Below are 18,315 nucleotides of genomic sequence, written 5' to 3' on the forward strand. Positions count from 1 at the left end.
ATGCATGCATGCGTGCGTGTGTGTGACGGGGCACAGTAGGAGGAGAAACAGGCCATCAAGACCAGAGAGAAGGATGCATTCTCAAAAAGACCATCACAGACATTTCCTCTGTGAGGACCCGGACCAGAGGTCCTGAGGGCCTTTCAGCCGAGGTAGGAGAACAGGCTTTAACTGTCCAATGGTTTAGTCCTACTTCCTTATTTTACTAATGGGAAAAGCAAAGCCAAAGGAGTTATGTCCTCGCCTAAGGCCACACTGCAAGTCGAGACATTGGCCTAAACCCAGCCAGGTCCCTGGGGGTTAAGGTCTGTGTTTTCCACTTGAGGTGCGACCAGGTTCCCAGGGAGGGTCACCTGAGGGATCCTCCAGCCCTGGGCACCCAGCCACGAGGATGCCTGACTGCACAGCCCTCCCCCTGCTCAGCAGGATTCGTGTCTGGTCTTTCCAGGGCACGCTCCAATGTACTTCAATAACAGCAAGCATTTACAGACGCCTCCTCTGAGCCAGGCAGCGTGGCAGGTGGCGGTGGGAGCTGGATGAACACATAGGTCACGATTCTTCCCTCCAGCAGTCCCTAGCCTTGTGGGCGAGTCAGGTGAATAATCTCGACAGAGTCAGGAGGCCAAAGGGAGGGAGGGGGCACTGAGGGGGCATCCTAACTGCTGTCAATAAGGAAACTGAGACTCAGAGAGGATCCCTGACCTGACCAAGGTCACACAGCCCATAAGTGGCTGAGCCCAGAATTTGAACTCAATATATTTTGTTAACCTGAAACAACAAAAGTTATTTTACCAGCAAAATGGGTTTATTGGGAAGCAGCAAAGAATTGCAACTATGGTAAACCACGGGCAAGTCAGGTAAAGGGAAGGAGAGGAAACTTTTATAGAGAAGGGGAAGTTGGGCGGGGCTGTTATAAACAAAAAGTCCATTGGCGGAAACTAGGAGTTCAAAGAATAGTGGCTTTTCATTGGCCGAGTTGTGTCAGTCTCTCATTGGCCCAGCTGTTTTCAGTGGAGGAGAAAATCTTTCTTCCTCCTGCTGCAGGTAGTAAAGTAGTTCATTTCCTGCTGGAGATGCAAGGTATGTCTCTTCCCATTGGGAATCGGTATTGATGGAGTGATACCCTTATGAGAGCTCCCCGTTTTGGCTTCTGACTCCATTATAGTGAGGTTTCCCTTCTTTCATTAATTTTTACAATGGAATCTAACCCCGTGATTTTAGGATATAGGAGGCAGGTAGCAGAGAGTGTGGACTTAGATGTCACCTAGGCCTGCGTCCAAATCCTAGACTCAGCCCCTTACCAGCTGTGTGTGGTGGGTGAGTTATAAACCTCTCCTTGCCTTGGTTTCCTCATACATAAAATGAGGCCATGAATATTTCTTCCTTGCGGAAAAGGTGGGAAGGTTAGGTGAGATAATGCACGGAAACGGTTGAGCCCGTGCAAGTAGGAAATCCTCAATGAGTGCTAGCTCTGTTTACTCTAAGTCAACCCACCGGCTCCAGGCTGCTCAGGCTATAAGTGTGCGTAGAGGCAAGGTGGCTCTTCTTGCATCTTCTAAGATGCAGAAGTCATGTCTCTTTTCCAGGCTGACCTTGAATGTAATAAAGAATTTAATGGTTACCAGGGGCTGGGGGTGGGGAGGTATTGGTCAAAGGGTACAAACTCCCAGTTATAAGATTAGCAAGTTTGGGGATCTAATACACAGCTTGGTAATTGTAGCTAATAATACTGTATCATATCCTTGAATGTTACTAAGAGAGTAGATCTTAAGTGTTCTCCCCATAAAAAAGAAATGATAACTATGTGATGGGATGCAGGTGGTAGCTAATACTATGGTGGTAATCATTTTACAATTTATAAATGTGTCAAATCGACACATGCACCTTGAACCGACGCAATGTTATGTGTCAACTATATCTCAGTGAAGCTGGAAAAATAAAATAAAACTTAACCTTGCCAAAAAGAGGTCTGAGCTTTGCTCTCACCTTCTGGATGGTAATCTTTGTTTGCCTGGCGGGTCTGGGACTAGCCAGATAGTAACAATGTGATTTTTCTTAAAATATGTTTCTTCTTATAAAATCAACATCCTAATAACTTGGCTAAACCGGTGCAGCTGGTGGCACGGAGCCAGCTGCACCCCAGGGTTGTTGGACCAGCTGCAAAGGCCCCAGGGCCACTGGCCCAACCAGCCAAAGGCTAAGAGGTGGCAGTTTTAATGTCACAAGTTGGAAAAGTGCCATCTTGGCCACACTTTCTGGCAGCATTCGATATTCTCAGAGGGGGGCCTAAAATTTTGTAGGCAAGCCCCACGGATGGGTGATGCTGTTGAAGTGGGTGATGCCGTTGATGGCGTTCAGGGAAAAGAGGAAGGAGGCCGTGAACTTGCCCCAGAATATCAGGGTGAGGCCGATGAGCGTGACCTGGTTCCTGAGAAGGATCAGGAAGCTCAGGAGGCCCCCGAAGGAGAGGATGAACGAGACAAGAAAGAGGGCGGAACCCATGGCCCACTCGCGCCATGAATGGGGGTCCTCACACACCTGGGACACCATGAGGAGCTCCAGGACCAAGATGGCAACCCCCACGGCCAAGGTGGCCACGCTGTGGGCCACGGCCATGCCTGAGGCCAGCCTGGGCACATGGGCCTGACTCAGGTCTTGGAGACAGTGCAGCCCAGTCTGGTTGGAGGCGGTGCAGAAGCGCTACAGCCGGAAGAGGCAGTTGTCGGCCAGGAGCCAGTGGTCATCCCAGATGGAGATGGAGGAGAGGACCACAGACAGAGGGGCACACAAGATGATGAGGGCCCGGATGAAGGATTCAGAGAAGGACCGGTGGGGCCTCCTTTGGGCCAGCAGCCTCTGGGCTTGCAGGCAAAGCCTGCAAGGATCGTCCAGTCGGGAGATGAGGCGAGCTGGTGGGATACGTCCACTAAAGGAAGCTCACCCACAGGGCAGTGGTCCTGCCAGGGTGCTGACTTCCCTTTGCAGAGCCTCACGCCTGAGGAGAGGGGTGGGAAGGGGTCAGTTCTCAAACAAACACCTTGCATCACTCTGCACGCTACCGAGGGCTGTCATCCTGTGTGGGGGCTTGGCCATGTGCTCCTGCCTGGCTCCCTCACACCACTCTGCTCAGTAAAAATGTGATTTAGGATGGGGGCTGGCCATACCAGAAAGACCAACCGCATGACTTAGGATACGGGCTTAGGGTCACACAGTATCCATTGACCAATCAGTCATCAATCAATAAATCAATCAATCATGCCTACCCAGTGGAGGCCCAATCAAAACTCTGAATGCCGGAGGCTCAGGTGAGCTGCCCTTGTTGGCAGTGCTCTGTGCATTTTTTTGTTTGTTTGTTTGTTTGTTTTTGGTGTTCTTTTTTTTTTTTTTTTAATCAGTCATCAATTTTATACACATCACTTTATACATGTCAATCCCAATCGCCCAATTCAGCACACCACCATCCCCACCCCACCGCAGTTTTCCCCCCTTGGTGTCCATACGTTTGTTCTCTACATCTGTGTCTCAACTTCTGCCCTGCAACTCGGTTCATCTGTACCATTTTTCTAGGTTCCACATACATGCATTAATATACGATATTTGTTTTTCTCTTTCTGACTTACTTCACTCTGTATGACAGTCTCTAGATCCATCCACGTCTCAACAAATGACTCAATTTCGTTCCTTTTTATGGCTGAGTAATATTCCATTGTATATATGTACCACAACTTCTTTATCCATTCGTCTGTTGATGGGCATTTAGGTTGCTTCCATGACCTGGCTATTGTAAGTGCTGCAATGAATATTGGGGTGCATGTGTCTTTTTGAATTATGGTTTTCTCTGGGTATACGCCCAGTAGTGGAATTGCTGGATCATATGGTAAATCTATTTTTAGTTTTTTAAGGAACCTCCATACTGTTCTCCATAGTGGCTGTATCAATTTACATTCCCACCAACAGTGCAAGAGGGTTCCCTTTTCTCCACACCCTCTCCAGCATTTGTTGTTTGTAGATTTTCTGATGATGCCCATTCTAACTGGTATGAGGTGATACCTCATTGTAGTTTTGATTTGCATTTCTCTAATAATTAGTGATGTTGAGCATCTTTTCATGTGCTTCTTGGCCATCTGTATGTCTTCTTTGGAGAAATGTCTATTTAGGTCTTCTGCCCATTTTTGGATTGGGGTGTTTGTTTCTTTAATATTGAGCTGAATGAGCTGTTTATATATTTTGGAGATTAATCCTTTGTCCGTTGATTCGTTTGCAAATATTTTCTCCCATTCTGAGGGTTGTCTTTTCGTCTTGTTTATGGTTTCCTTTGCTGTGCAAAAGCTTTGAAGTTTCATTAAGTCCCATTTGTTTATTTTTGTTTTTATTTCCATTACTCTAGGAGGTGGATCAAAAAAAGATCTTGCTGTGATTTATGTCAAAGAGTGTTCTTCCTATGTTTTCCTCTAAGAGTTTTATAGTGTCCAGTCTTACATTTAGGTCTCTAATCCATTTTGAGTTTATTTTTGTGTATGGTGTTAGGGAGTATTCTAATTTCATTCTTTTACATGTAGCTGTCCAGTTTTCCCAGCACCACTTATTGAAGAGACTGTCTTTTCTCCATTGTATATCCTTGCCTCCTTTGTCATAGATTAGTTGACCATAGGTGCGTGGGTTTATCTCTGGGCTTTCTATCTTGTTCCATTGATCTATGTTTCTGTTTTTGTGCCAGTACCATATTGTCTTGATTACTGTAGCTTCATAGCATAGTCTGAAGTCAGGGAGTCTGATTCCTCCAGCTCCGTTTTTTTCCTTCAAGACTGCTTTGGCTATTCGGGGTCTTTTGTGTCTCCATACAAATTTTAAAATGATTTGTTCCAGTTCTGTAAAAAATGCCATTGGTAATTTGATAGGGATTTCATTGAATCTGTAGATTGCTTTGGGTAGTATAGTCATTTTCACAATGTTGATTCTTCCAATCCAAGAACATGGTATATCTCTCCATCTGTTGGTATCATCTTTAATTTCTTTCATCAGTGTCTTATAGTCTTCTGCATACAGGTCTTTTGTCTCCCTAGGTAGGTTTATTCCTAGGTATTTTATTCTTTTTGTTGCAATGGTAAATGGGAGTGTTTCCATAATTTCTCTTTCAGATTTTTCATCATTAGTGTATAGGAATGCAAGAGATTTCTGTGCATTAATTTTGTATCCTGCAACTTTACCAAATTCATTAATTAGCTCTAGCAGTTTTCTGGTGGCAGTTTTAGGATTCTCTATGTATAGTATCATGTCATCTGCAAACAGTGACAGTTTTACTTCTTCTTTTCCAATTTGTATTCCTTTTATTTCTTTTTCTTCTCTGATTGCCATGGCTAGGACTTCCAAAACTATGTTGAATAATAGTGGTGAGAGTGGACATCCTTGTCTCGTTCCTGATCTTAGAGGAAATGCTTTCAGTTTTTCACCATTGAGAATGATGTTTGCTGTGGGTTTGTCATATATGGCCTTTATTATGTTGAGGTATGTTCCCTCTATGCCCACTTTCTGGAGAGTTTTTATCATAAATGGGTGTTGAATTTTGTCAAAAGCTTTTTCTGCATCTATTGAGATGATCATATGGTTTTTATTCTTCAATTTGTTAATATGGTGTATCACATTGATTGATTTGCATATATTGAAGAATCCTTGCATCCCTGGGATAAATCCCACTTGATTGTGGTGTATGATCCTTTTAATGTGTTGTTGGATTCTGTTTGCTAGTATTTTGTTGAGGATTTTTGCATCTATATTCATCAGTGATATTGGTCTGTAATTTTCTTTTTTTGTAGTGTCTTTGTCTGGTTTTGGTATCAGGGTGATGGTGGCCTCATAGAATGAGTTTGGGAGTGTTCCTTCCTCTGCAATTTTTTGGAAGAGTTTGAGAAAGATGGGTGTTAGCTCTTCTCTAAATGTTTGATAGAATTCACCTGTGAAGCCATCTGGTCCTGGACTTTTGTTTGTTGGAAGAATTTTAATCACAGTTTCGATTTCATTACTTGTGATTGGTCTGTTCATATTTTCTATTTCTTCCTGGTTCAGTCTTGGAAGGTTATACCTTTCTAAGAATTTGTCCATTTCTTCCAGGTTGTCCATTTTATTGGCATAGAGTTGCTTGTAGTAGTCTCTTAGGATGCTTTGTATTTCTGCGGTGTCTGTTGTAACTTCTCCTTTTTCATTTCTAATTTTATTGATTTGAGTCCTCTCCCTCTTTTTCTTGATGAGTCTGGCTAATGGCTTATCAATTTTGTTTATCTTCTCAAAGAACCAGCTTTTAGTTTTATTGATCTTTGCTATTGTTTTCTTTGTTTCTATTTCATTTATTTCCGCTCTGATCTTTATGATTTCTTTCCTTCTGCTAACTTTGGGTTTTGTTTGTTCTTCTTTCTCTAGTTTCTTTAGGTGTAAGGTTAGATTGTTTACTTGAGATTTTTCTTGTTTCTTTACGTAGGCTTGTATAGCTATAAACTTCCCTCTTAGAACTGCTTTTGCTGCATCCCATAAGTTTTGGGTCGTCGTGTTTTCATTGTCATTTGTCTCTAGGTATTTTTTGATTTCCTCTTTGATTTCTTCAGTGATCTCTTGGTTATTTAGTAATGTACTGTTTAGCCTCCATGTGTTTGTGTTTTTTACGTTTTTTTCCATGTAATTCATTTCTAATCTCATAGCGTTGTGGTCAGAAAAGATGCTTGATATGATTTCAATTTTCTTAAATTTACTGAGGCTTGATTTGTGACCCAAGATGTGATCTATCCTGGAGAATGTTCCGTGCGCACTTGAGAAGAACGTGTAATCTGCTGTTTTTGGATGGAATGTCCTATAAATATCAATTAAATCTATCTGGTCTATTGTGTCATTTAAAGCTTCTGTTTCCTTATTTATTTTCATTTTGGATGATCTGTCCATTGGTGTAAGTGAGGTGTTAAAGTTCCCCACTATTATTGTGTTACTGTCGATTTCCTCTTTTATAGCTGTTAGCAGTTGCCTTATGTATTGAGGTGCTCCTATGTTGGGTGCATATATATTTATAATTGTTATATCTTCTTCTTGGATTGATCCCTTGATCATTATGTAGTGTCCTTCCTTGTCTCTTGTAACATTCTTTATTTTAAAGTCTATTTTATCTGATATGAGTATAGCTACTCCAGCTTTCTTTTGATTTCCATTTGCATGGAATATCTTTTTCCATCCCCTCACTTTCAGTCTGTATGTGTCCCTAGGTCTAAAGTGGGTCTCTTGTAGACAGCATATATATGGGTCTTGTTTTTGTATCCATTCAGCAAGCCTGTGTCTTTTGGTTGGAGCATTTAATCCATTCACGTTTAAGGTAATTATCGATATGTATGTTCCTATGACCATTTTCTTAATTGTTTTGGGTTTGTTTTTGTAGGTCCTTTTCTTCTCTTGTGTTTCCCACTTAGAGAAGTTCCTTTAGCATTTGTTGTAGAGCTGGTTTGGTGGTGCTGAATTCTCTTAGCTTTTGCTTGTCTGTAAAGCTTTTGATTTCTCCATCAAATCTAAATGAGATCCTTGCCGGGTAGAGTAATCTTGGTTGTAGGTTCTTCCCTGTCATCACTTTAAGTATATCATGCCACTCCCTTCTGGCTTGTAGAGTTTCTGCTGAGAAATCAGCTGTTAACCTTATGGGAGTTCCCTTGTATGTTATTTGTCATTTTTCCCTTGCTGCTTTCAATAATTTTTCTTTGTCTTTAATTTTTGCCACTTTGATTACTATGTGTCTCGGCGTGTTTCTCCTTGGGTTTATCCTGTATGGTACTCTCTGTGCTTCCTGGACTTGGGTGGCTATTTCCTTCCCCATGTTAGGGAAGTTTTCGACTATAATCTCTTCAAATATTTTCTCTGGTCCTTTCTCTCTCTTTTCTCCTTCTGGGACCCCTATAATGCGAATGTTATTGCGTTTAATGTTGTCCCAGAGGTCTCTTAGGCTGTCTTCATTTCTTTTCATTCTTTTTTCTTTAGTCTGTTCCGCAGCAGTGAATTCCACCATTCTGTCTTCCAGGTCACTTATCCGTTTTTCTGCCTCAGTTATTCTGCTATTGATTCCTTCTAGTGTAGTTTTCATTTCAGTTATTGTATTGTTCATCTCTGTTTGTTTGTTCTTTAATTCTTCTAGGTCTTTGTTAATCATTTCTTGCATCTTCTCAATCTTTGCCTCCATTCTTATTCCGAGGTCCTGGATCATCTTCACTATCATTATTCTGAATTCTTTTTCTGGAAGGTTGCCTATCTCCACTTCATTTAGTTGTTTTTCCGGGGTTTTTTCTTGTTCCTTCATCTGGTATATAGCCCTCTGCCTTTTCATCTTGTCTATCTTTCTGTAAATGTGGTTTCTGTTCCACAGGCTGCAGGATTGTAGTTTTTCTTGCTTCTGCTGTCTGCCCTCTGGTGGTTGAGGCTATCTAAGAGGCTTGATGGGAGACTCTGGTGGTGGGTAGAGCTGACTGTTGCTGTGGCGGTCAGAGCTCCGTAAAACTTTAATCCACTTGACTGTTGATGGGTGGGGCTGGGTTCCCTCCCTGTTGGTTGTTTTGCCTGAGGCAACCCAACACTGGAGCCTACCTGGGCTCTTTGGTGGGGCTAATGGCAGACTCTGGGAGGGCTCATGCCAAGGAGTACTTCCCAGAACCTCTGCTGCCAGTGTCCTTGTTCCCACGGTTAAACAGAGCCAGCCCCCGCCTCTGCAGGAGACCCTCCAACACTAGCAGGTAGGTCTGGTTCAGTCTCTCCCAGGGCCACTGCTCCTTCCCCCGGGTCCCGATGCGCACACTATTCCGTGTGCTCCCTCCAAGAGTGGGGTCTCTGTTTCCCCCAGTCCTGTCGAAGTCCTGCTCTGTGCATATTGTCGCTCATGGATGCAGGGAAATGAACACACCCTGACTTCACGTGGACAGGACAGTGGAAGCTCAGCAGCTGATGTGTCCCCGGACTCCACTCTATTCCTGCCTTCTCTTGGCTGGTTTTACTCTGTCATTTCCCTGTAATAAACTGTGACTGTGAGTAGAATAGCTTTCACTGAGTTCTGTGAGTTCTTCTAGTGAACGATCAAACTTAAGGGCAGTTTTGGAAACCCCTGAACCTGCAATTGGTGTCAGAAGTGACGGTGGTCTTGTGGCCTGTGTTGTCTTTAAACTGTACGGTTGACTAAACTCTCACACCCTGGCATGTTGAACAAATGAATAAGCGAGTGGGTTGTCCTGAATTGCTCATAGTCAAAGTCAAACAACTACCCTAAGCCTCTGGGGTAGGGACTCTTATCACCCCTTTCACAGGCAAGGAAGCTGAGGCTCAGAGAGGTGAAGCAAGTGGAGGGGCCAGGATGGGAACCAAACCTTCTGGACTCCAGCTCAGGATCTGACCACCATAGAGTACCCCCCCCCCCACAAGGGCCCTTCCACCCTCACAAGCCAGGACCTCACCAGCAAAGGACCCTTTGGGAAACAGAACAGAGAAGGGCTAAGACAGACCAAGCCTGCAGCCCCGGAGGCATTTCAGAAGAGGGTGGGCAGGTCTCAGGCCTTCCCAGTGCCCTGTCCACAGCCTACCTGGCCCTGCATCAGGCTGCAACTCAGATGTCTTCATGGTCAGGCAGGTCACTTAAAAGATGAAGCAGCAGGGGGATGCTGAGGAGGAGCAGGGGAAGCTGAGGTAGATGGAAGGTGTGCTCCAGAGCAAGGCACCATAATCTTCGTTGAGGTTCTTGTTGTTTTAAACATATAACAAGGGCCAAACCAGACATGCATTCCGGTCACCAGTCTGCGACCTCTGAACTCCATAGCCTGAACCTCCCCACCTCCACCACTTGACCCCTCACCATGATGCTCGAGCTCCTCAGCTCCTGGATGGTCCTGTCCTCTTACTGCAGAGCCTCTGCCATGCAGTCCTCTGCCCTGGTCAGTCTTCCTATGCTCTTTGAACCACCCAATTCCCACCTATTTTGCTGGTCTCAGCTTCAAAGCCATTCCTCGGAATTTTCCTCTGACCCTGCACATTCAGGGCCAGAACCCAGGCCTCTTGACCCCAGCCCAGGGCTCTGGCCCTTCCTACTCTGCTATAAACTCTCTGTCCCCTAGGCTTTCTCATGGCTACTCCAGAATCAACTAATACTCATTCAGATGATCAGTCAATCAACTAACCTTTCTCTTATTGAGCATTTTCTGTTTATCAGGCTCTGTTCTAGGCACCAGGGAAATGATAAACAACGAGAGTAGGTTCTCACCCTCATTGACCTTACGGGAAGTCAGACAATACAGTGATCATCACACAAATAGATACATAATCACACACCGTAACAAAGGCTACGTATGCAGAGAAGTGTAGAGTTTTTAAGAAAACCAAGAGAAATGGGAATGCTAATTTAGGCTGGGGATCACAGCAGATTGGGGAGTCAAGGCCTCCATCTTCTTTTTCTCTTATGAATTTCTTTCTCTGTACACTAATAGACTTGCTATTGGTGTTGAAGTTCCTTGCTCCAGGCTCGGTACACAGGAACTGTCCAATAAATGTTGGCTCCTGTTATAATTTTTCTCCCTACCTCCTGCCACCTGTCACTCACATCCTCCTCCAGAGAGGCAAAGGACAGGTGTCCCTGGAGGTAGAGGGAAGGCTAAGGTGACCGCATCTTTTGGCCTAGACTTTTTTCTTTTTTTTTTTTTCACACACACACACTGTATTTTATTTTTACAAGAGATAGACTGACACCAAGCATTGTAAATGGATGACCACAACAAAAGCAACAATGATTGCAATTACCAAACACGAAACACACTCATACTATGTCATAATATTGACATTCAGTCCAGTAATCCTCCACTGTAACAGCTCCTTTACTTTGCAGTGAAAATTGATTTGTATATTCTTTGCCTCTGAGTCCTTGTGGGATTTTTTTTTTAATTCAAACAGAAAGTCACAAAAATTATAATCATCCTCATCAGTTCACTCAGTCCCATGTAATTAATTTTTTTTTCATCTTGATCTTTTGTTAGCACTTTTATGAGTTCATCAGTTTTTCATTAGAGTTCTGAAAATGCTTATTCATTCAGTTCAGCAGTACAATCAGTTACCAGAAACCTGTACTTGTCAGAGTCTTTTCCATGAATTCCTTGAAGATGAAACCCTTTTATAGGAACATATTTGCAAAAGCATCAGAGTACACCCAGAACTGTCTGTAAATGTCAAAAGACTTAAAAATGACCATGGTTAAAGATTTGATGAAAGTTCATAATAATGCAATTGACAAGGAAATTTAATTATTTCTGAGATATACATTTTAAAGTAATAACTAGAATTATGACTTATAACATTATACCAGAACATATAAGATCTTTAGAAATTTCATGTAATGTCTGAAACATTTATATTAACATATTTCCATACAAATAACCCAATGAAAGTTTAGTATTAGTTGTTTTGTTTGTTTGTTTTTTTATACTGCAGGTTCTTATTAGTCATCAATTTTATACACATCAGTGTATACATATCAATCCCAATCGCCCAATTCAGCACACCACCATCCCCACCCCACTGCAGTTTCCCCCCCTGGTGTCCATATGTCTGTTCTCTACATCTGTGTCTCAACTTCTGCCCTGCAAAGCGGCTCATCTGTACCATTTTTCTAGGTTCCACATACATGCGTTAATATACGATATTTGTTTTTCTCTTTCTGACTTACTTCACTCTGTATGACAGTCTCTAGATCCATCCACGTCTCAACAAATGACTCAATTTCGTTCCTTTTTATGGCTGAGTAATATTCCATTGTATATATGTACCACAACTTCTTTATCCATTCGTCTGTTGATGGGCATTTAGGTTGCTTCCATGACCTGGCTATTGTAAGTGCTGCAATGAATATTGGGGTGCATGTGTCTTTTTGAATTATGGTTTTCTCTGGGTATACGCCCAGTAGTGGAATTGCTGGATCATATGGTAAATCTATTTTTAGTTTTTTAAGGAACCTCCATACTGTTCTCCATAGTGGCTGTATCAATTTACATTCCCACCAACAGTGCAAGAGGGTTCCCTTTTCTCCACACCCTCTCCAGCATTTGTTGTTTGTAGATTTTCTGATGATGCCCATTCTAACTGGTATGAGGTGATACCTCATTGTAGTTTTGATTTGCATTTCTCTAATAATTAGTGATGTTGAGCATCTTTTCATGTGCTTCTTGGCCATCTGTATGTCTTCTTTGGAGAAATGTCTATTTAGGTCTTCTGCCCATTTTTGGATTGGGGTGTTTGTTTCTTTAATATTGAGCTGAATGAGCTGTTTATATATTTTGGAGATTAATCCTTTGTCCGTTGATTCATTTGCAAATATTTTCTCCCATTTTGAGGGTTGTCTTTTCGTCTTGTTTATGGTTTCCTTTGCTGTGCAAAAGCTTTGAAGTTTCATTAAGTCCCATTTGTTTATTTTTGTTTTTATTTCCATTACTCTAGGAGGTGGATCAAAAAAGATCTTGCTGTGATTTATGTCAAAGAGTGTTCTTCCTATGTTTTCCTCTAAGAGTTTTATAGTGTCCAGTCTTACATTTAGGTCTCTAATCCATTTTGAGTTTATTTTTGTGTATGGTGTTAGGGAGTGTTCTAATTTCATTCTTTTACATGTAGCTGTCCAGTTTTCCCAGCACCACTTATTGAAGAGACTGTCTTTTCTCCATTGTATATCTTTGCCTCCTTTGTCATAGATTAGTTGACCATAGGTGCGTGGGTTTATCTCTGGGCTTTCTATCTTGTTCCATTGATCTATGTTTCTGTTTTTGTGCCAGTACCATATTGTCTTGATTACTGTAGCTTTGTAGTATAGTCTGAAGTCAGGGAGTCTGATTCCTCCAGCTCCGTTTTTTCCCCTCAAGACTGCTTTGGCTATTCGGGGTCTTTTGTGTCTCCATACAAATTTTAAGATGATTTGTTCTAGTTCCGTAAAAAATGCCATTGGTAATTTGATAGGGATTGCATTGAATCTGTAGAATGCTTTGGGTAGTATAGTCATTTTCACAATATTAATTCTTCCAATCCAAGAACATGGTATATCTCTCCATCTGTTGGTATCATCTTTAATTTCTTTCAATGGCCTAGACTTTTGTCTCAGTCCCCGAGGACTGATAGCCAGAAAAAGGAAGGAGACACCCTTTCTTTGTCTCCTACAGTGAGCCGAGCATGGTGCCAGGCCCTTTACAGATGTGCTTTCACTGACCATGGCAACATCCCATGGGGTGGGTGCTAGTACAATCCCCATTCTGCAGATGGGGAAACTGAGACCCAGAGAGGCGAGGGCAGCTCATGGGCAAAGCTGAGATAAGAACCTAGAGGATCTTGGCTCTGGAGTCCACGTTCTTCCTGCAGCTCAGCAAGCTGCCAGAATAAACACAGCGGCTGGTAGTAGGAAAGACAAAAGCAAACAAACAAAAAACCACTAAAAACAATGTGGATGCCCGTTAACTGAGGATTAGTTAAATTAATGATAGAATATTCACTCAATAGAATCCTGTGCTGCTGCTTGAAAAAATGAAATAGGTGAATGCTTTTCACACTCCTGTACTGTTTTTTGGGGGGAGGGGGTTGCCATAAATCAGCCTATATCTACAGTTATTTTAAAGGGGGTATCAAGCTCAATTCACAGGTGTGCAAGAAACAGAATATCTGTTTATTTTTTTACTTTTATTTTTATATTTTTTATTTTTTGGCTGCGTTGGGTCTTCGTTGCTGCACGTGGGCTTTCTCTAGTTGCAGCGAGCGGGAGCTACTCTTCATTGCGGTGCACAGGCTTCTCATTGCGGTGGCTTCTCTTGTTACGGAGCGCAGGCTCTAGGTGCGCAGGCTTCAGTAGTTGTGGCACACAGGCTCAGTAGTTGTGGCTCGCGGGCTCAGTAGTTGTGGCTCACGGGCTCTAGAGCGCAGGCTCAATCATTGCGGCGCACGGGCTGAGTTGCTCCGTGGCATGTGGGATCCTCCCGGACCAGGGATCGAACCCATGTCCCCTGCACTGGCAGGCGGATTCTTAACCACCGCACCACCGGGGAAGCCCTGTTCATTTGTTTTATATCAACTTTTTTTAAAAAATTAATTTGTTTATTTCTTTATTTTTGGCTGTGTTGGGTCTTCGTTTCTGTGGGAGGGCTTTCTCTAGTTGCGGCAAGCGTGGGCCACTCTTCACCGCGGTGCGCAGGCCTCTCACTATCGCGGCCTCTCTTGTTGCGGAGCACAGGCTCCAGACGCGCAGGCTCAGTAGTTGTGGCTCACGGGCCCAGTTGCTCCGCGGCATGTGGGATCTTCCCAGACCAGGGCTCGAACCCGTGTCCCCTGCATTGGCAGGCAGACTCTCAACCACTGCGCCACCAGGGAAGCCCCCTATATCAACTTTCTTTCTGTGCAAAGCCCCATCCAGCCAGGCTGGTGGGAAATTCAACCTCAGCCATTTTTCATTTTCCTCCCCAACACACACGACCCCTCCTGGATAGTGCAAAAGTCCTGGGGTTGCATGTAGCAGCAAGGCAGTGGGCAGAGCAAGAAAGATCTGGTATGGGGGGGAGGTGGTGGGCAGCTCGGGCAGGGCAGGGAACTGTGCTTCCACCCTTTGAGGTCTCACCTGCTCCCCGGGCTCTGCCTGGCTCCCCCAGCTCAGCAGGAACTGGTGCCCCCATCTTTGCTCATAGAACTCACAGCCCTCAGCCTCCTCTTCCAGTCATGGAGAACTTCTTTGGGGTCTGGGAAGAACAGAACCACCCCCATCCCTAATCAAGTTCCTTTGGGGCTCTCTCCTCTCCGTCCAGGAGGCGCCTCTGCTGCCCCCATCACCACCCACTCCCCCACTGCCCAGAAGCTGCTCAACAAACTTGGACTTTTGGATACCAAAGGCAGGAGGGGAAGTATATTTTGCAGGTAACCTCTCTCTCCTGCTTCCCACTCTTCCTCAGACCTCCCCCAAGACAAGGAGGTCCAGAACCTTCTTCTCCCATGTGTTTGGCAGAGGAGAGAAAATTTAATATCTCAAAAAACTGTCTTGTCCACTTTTTCACTCTTATCACTAAGGAAATTCCAAGGGTTTTAGGAGCTCTGTGCCAGAAACGGGCAAAGACCAGATATATATTTGATCACAATATCACAAAGTATAATAGTGTCCATGGGAAAGAGGGAGAGTAAAGCAGAGGTGCCAAGTTAGTCAGATCATGGGAGCAGGGCTGAAGTCCAGGGCAGGGGCAGGAAAAAAAACCACAAAACTGTCTTGTCACAATTTCTCCTGCTACTAAACATATATGTATGTATGTATAAACATATACAATATACAGTTATTTATAAATATACACATATATATGGGGGGTGCTATACTATTGCTAGCCCATAGTCCTGAGGAATGGAGGTAAGTTTCTCCTGTTTATTATTTTTATTATCACTAAACATCTCACATGTTATATCATTTAGAAATGCATTCAGCTGCAAGGAACTTAATGCCCAACTAATAGGGGCTTAAATTTATTGGTGTTTGTTTTCCTCACATAACAGAAGTCTGGAGTCAGGTACAGTAGGGTTGATGCAGCAGCTCAAAAGTGCATCAAGGACTTAGACTCCTTCCATTTTTCTGTACCACAATCCTCACCATGTTGGTTTCTCATCCTCAGGCTCGTTGCCTCATTGTCCCAAGATAGCTGCTGTGGCTCCAGGCATCGTATTTGTGTTAAAATAGGAAAAGGGGGAATGAGTAGTGCCTTGTAAAAGAAAATCATAAACTTTTCTAGAATTGCTCCTTAGCGTCCCCACTTGGGTCTACTTAGCTAGAATGTTTTCAGGTACCCACTTCTCTCAGGGAAGCTGCAAAGTGACAGTTGACTTTTCCCACCTTTGTGACGGAGGCAGGAAAGGGAGAAGGGGCTTGGGAATGTCTGCTGGTTAACCACAGTGTTTGTCTCATGAAAGCACCATGTTTTATGGTTTACAAAACAGCTACTATTGCCATTTTACGGAAGTTGCAATTGAGGCCCAGAGAGAGCAACTGAGTTGCCTAACTTCAGGTGACGAGATAGTGGTGAGATAGCCATGGAAACAGAACTGGAGCTGAGCCCAGAGCCCTTTCCAGCGCACCACACTGCCTGTTTCCCCACATGATCTGCAGGTCTTGCACCCATTCTGCCCAGATATTTGTTCTACAACTTTGTCCAAAGTTGCTCCAGAGCAGGCTGGGCTGAGGCTGCTGGTGGTATCTATGCAGGGACCACAGCCCAGGTGCTGGGAAGCAGGTGTCGGGCAGCAGGTGTCCAGGGACAGAGCACAGGTCTTCGGGGATGAGGGCAGCCGCTTCCCCATTAGCAGTCCAGCAGGGAAGCCCAGCCTGTCAGCGCTGGCAGACAAAAAAAGCTGGGGTCCTACAGCCTGTCCCACAGACTGGCAAAGGAAGGGAGGTGACAAAGGAGAGTGAGAGAGAAGAGAGGGGATAGAGAAGAGGATATGAAGGAAAAGAGGAAGGAAATGAGAAAGGAGGTGATGGAGGAAAGATGGGGGAGGGAGGATGTGTGGAAGCCATGATGCTGAGCAGCAGGGGATGACGGGGTTACAGCAAACAGGCCGAGTGGGCTTCCTAGCCCCTGGGTGGGCAGTGGGTCAGGCCTCACATCTGACACCCCCATCGACCACCAGGTACAGGAGTGTGACCACTGTCTCGCCAGAGAGAACAAGGACTGAGGAAACACGGAGGGAGAGCTCCCTGCCTGGGGGATAAGAGGTGGCTTCTCAGAGCCAAACTGGGACCTGAAACTCCTTAGCCAGCATTCAGGCTCTTCAGTCTGGTTCCAGCCTCCTTCCCTACCAGGCCTGCCCCAGCCCAGACCCTGGCACAAATCATGCTCAGTACTTGTTTGTTGAATGAATAATTGAAAAACTGCAGAGCAACAAGGATACAAAAGCAGGATAAAAGTGCCCACTTCTACAAACCTTTGAAAAAGGTTATCGGGAGCACAAAGTGGGCTTTTTCTCCCTAAAGTGAAATAAGGAAAGAAATGAAATCTCATGTGTTGCGGGGAGGAAGCTCAGGCTGCTCCGTGGAGAGGTCTCCTTCAGCTGAAAGCTACCAAGGGACAAAAGCGTCCACGAAATCTGTCTCAGGGTGAGAGAAGGCTTCCTCGGCCCCTGCCCAACTCCAGGCCCCCACCCACTCCGCCCTGGGCCCTGGTACCTGCCTCTAGCTGCTGCACCCTCCACTTCATCCAGGAAGATCTTTCCAAAATAACCATCTGACCACGTCACTACTCTGCTCTAAACCCTCCAGGACCACCCCATGGTCAGCTCACTTCACGGCCTCTCCCCTACTCAGAAACCCTCCATGGCTCCCCTCTACCCTGAGGATAGTATCTGGTCTCCTCACCATGGCCCTCAAGGGCCTGTGTGACTCAGGCCCAGCCCATCTCTCCCAAGCTCACCACCTCCTGACTCCCACATGCTCTCTGCCCTGCAACCACCCTACGTTTCTCATTGGTCCTCAAACACCCTGCTCTCCTCTTGTTCACATGCTGCGTCCTGTCCCTTGGGCGTTTTCGCTCCCCCTGATCTGGCCGACTCCCACTGTCCTGACAGGGGCTGCGGCAGGCACCTCCTTGGTGCACCCGTGCACCTGTGCTGCCCCCATGACCCTAAAGCTCCTTAGAAGTGGGCTGCGTCCCTGGCCACTGTATCCCAGCCCCCAACAAACCCCAGTCACCTCAATTTCTGTTATGACCTGGGGATGGACATCACAACGTCAAGACCAGGCTCAGGAGGCCCCAGCCAGGAGCCTGTCTGTCCCCCACACATCGCTGTGCGCCTTCAGAAATGGGTAACCTGTTTCATCTGAACCCCACAGCAGCCTGGGTACAGGTGGCGTTTTTCCATCTGCTGAATGAGGAGCCAGGGCCCAGAGGGGAGGACTTGCCCGGAGCCCCACAGGAGCCCCATGGCTCTTGCAGTTCAGCAGATCCAGGCAGCTTGGCCGACTTTAGAGCACACGCTCTTCCCCCCACACCCTGGGGCCCAGAGCAGTGGCCAACGTCTACAGCAGGGAGAAGTGGAGGGTGGTGACAAGTTCCTCAGGAGGACCCTAGAGGCAGGTCAGAGGTGGGCAGGACCTCAGAATGGGCACTGGTAAGATGGCCCAAAGACCAGCCTCTCAGCCACCCCACGTGAGCCCCCTCTCCACCCCGACTCTGGCCTCATCACCCCTCATATGGACACTGCTCCAGAGCCCCCTTTTCTGACCCCCAGGCTCCCTTTTTCCAAAGCCCCTCCTTCCTCTATAGCCCCAGCCCGCAGGCT

At 45.2% G+C, this 18,315-nt stretch overlaps 1 pseudogene; it reads right to left on the reverse strand.

The window, feature by feature from the left end:
• Positions 1-2,286: 2,286 nt before the first annotated feature.
• LOC133087224 (voltage-dependent calcium channel gamma-like subunit) lies at positions 2,287-17,958 on the reverse strand (annotated as a pseudogene).
• Positions 17,959-18,315: the final 357 nt, after the last annotated feature.

The sequence above is a fragment of the Eubalaena glacialis genome, chromosome 3 (genome assembly GCF_028564815.1).
Source record: "Eubalaena glacialis isolate mEubGla1 chromosome 3, mEubGla1.1.hap2.+ XY, whole genome shotgun sequence".
Taxonomy (NCBI): domain Eukaryota; kingdom Metazoa; phylum Chordata; class Mammalia; order Artiodactyla; family Balaenidae; genus Eubalaena; species Eubalaena glacialis.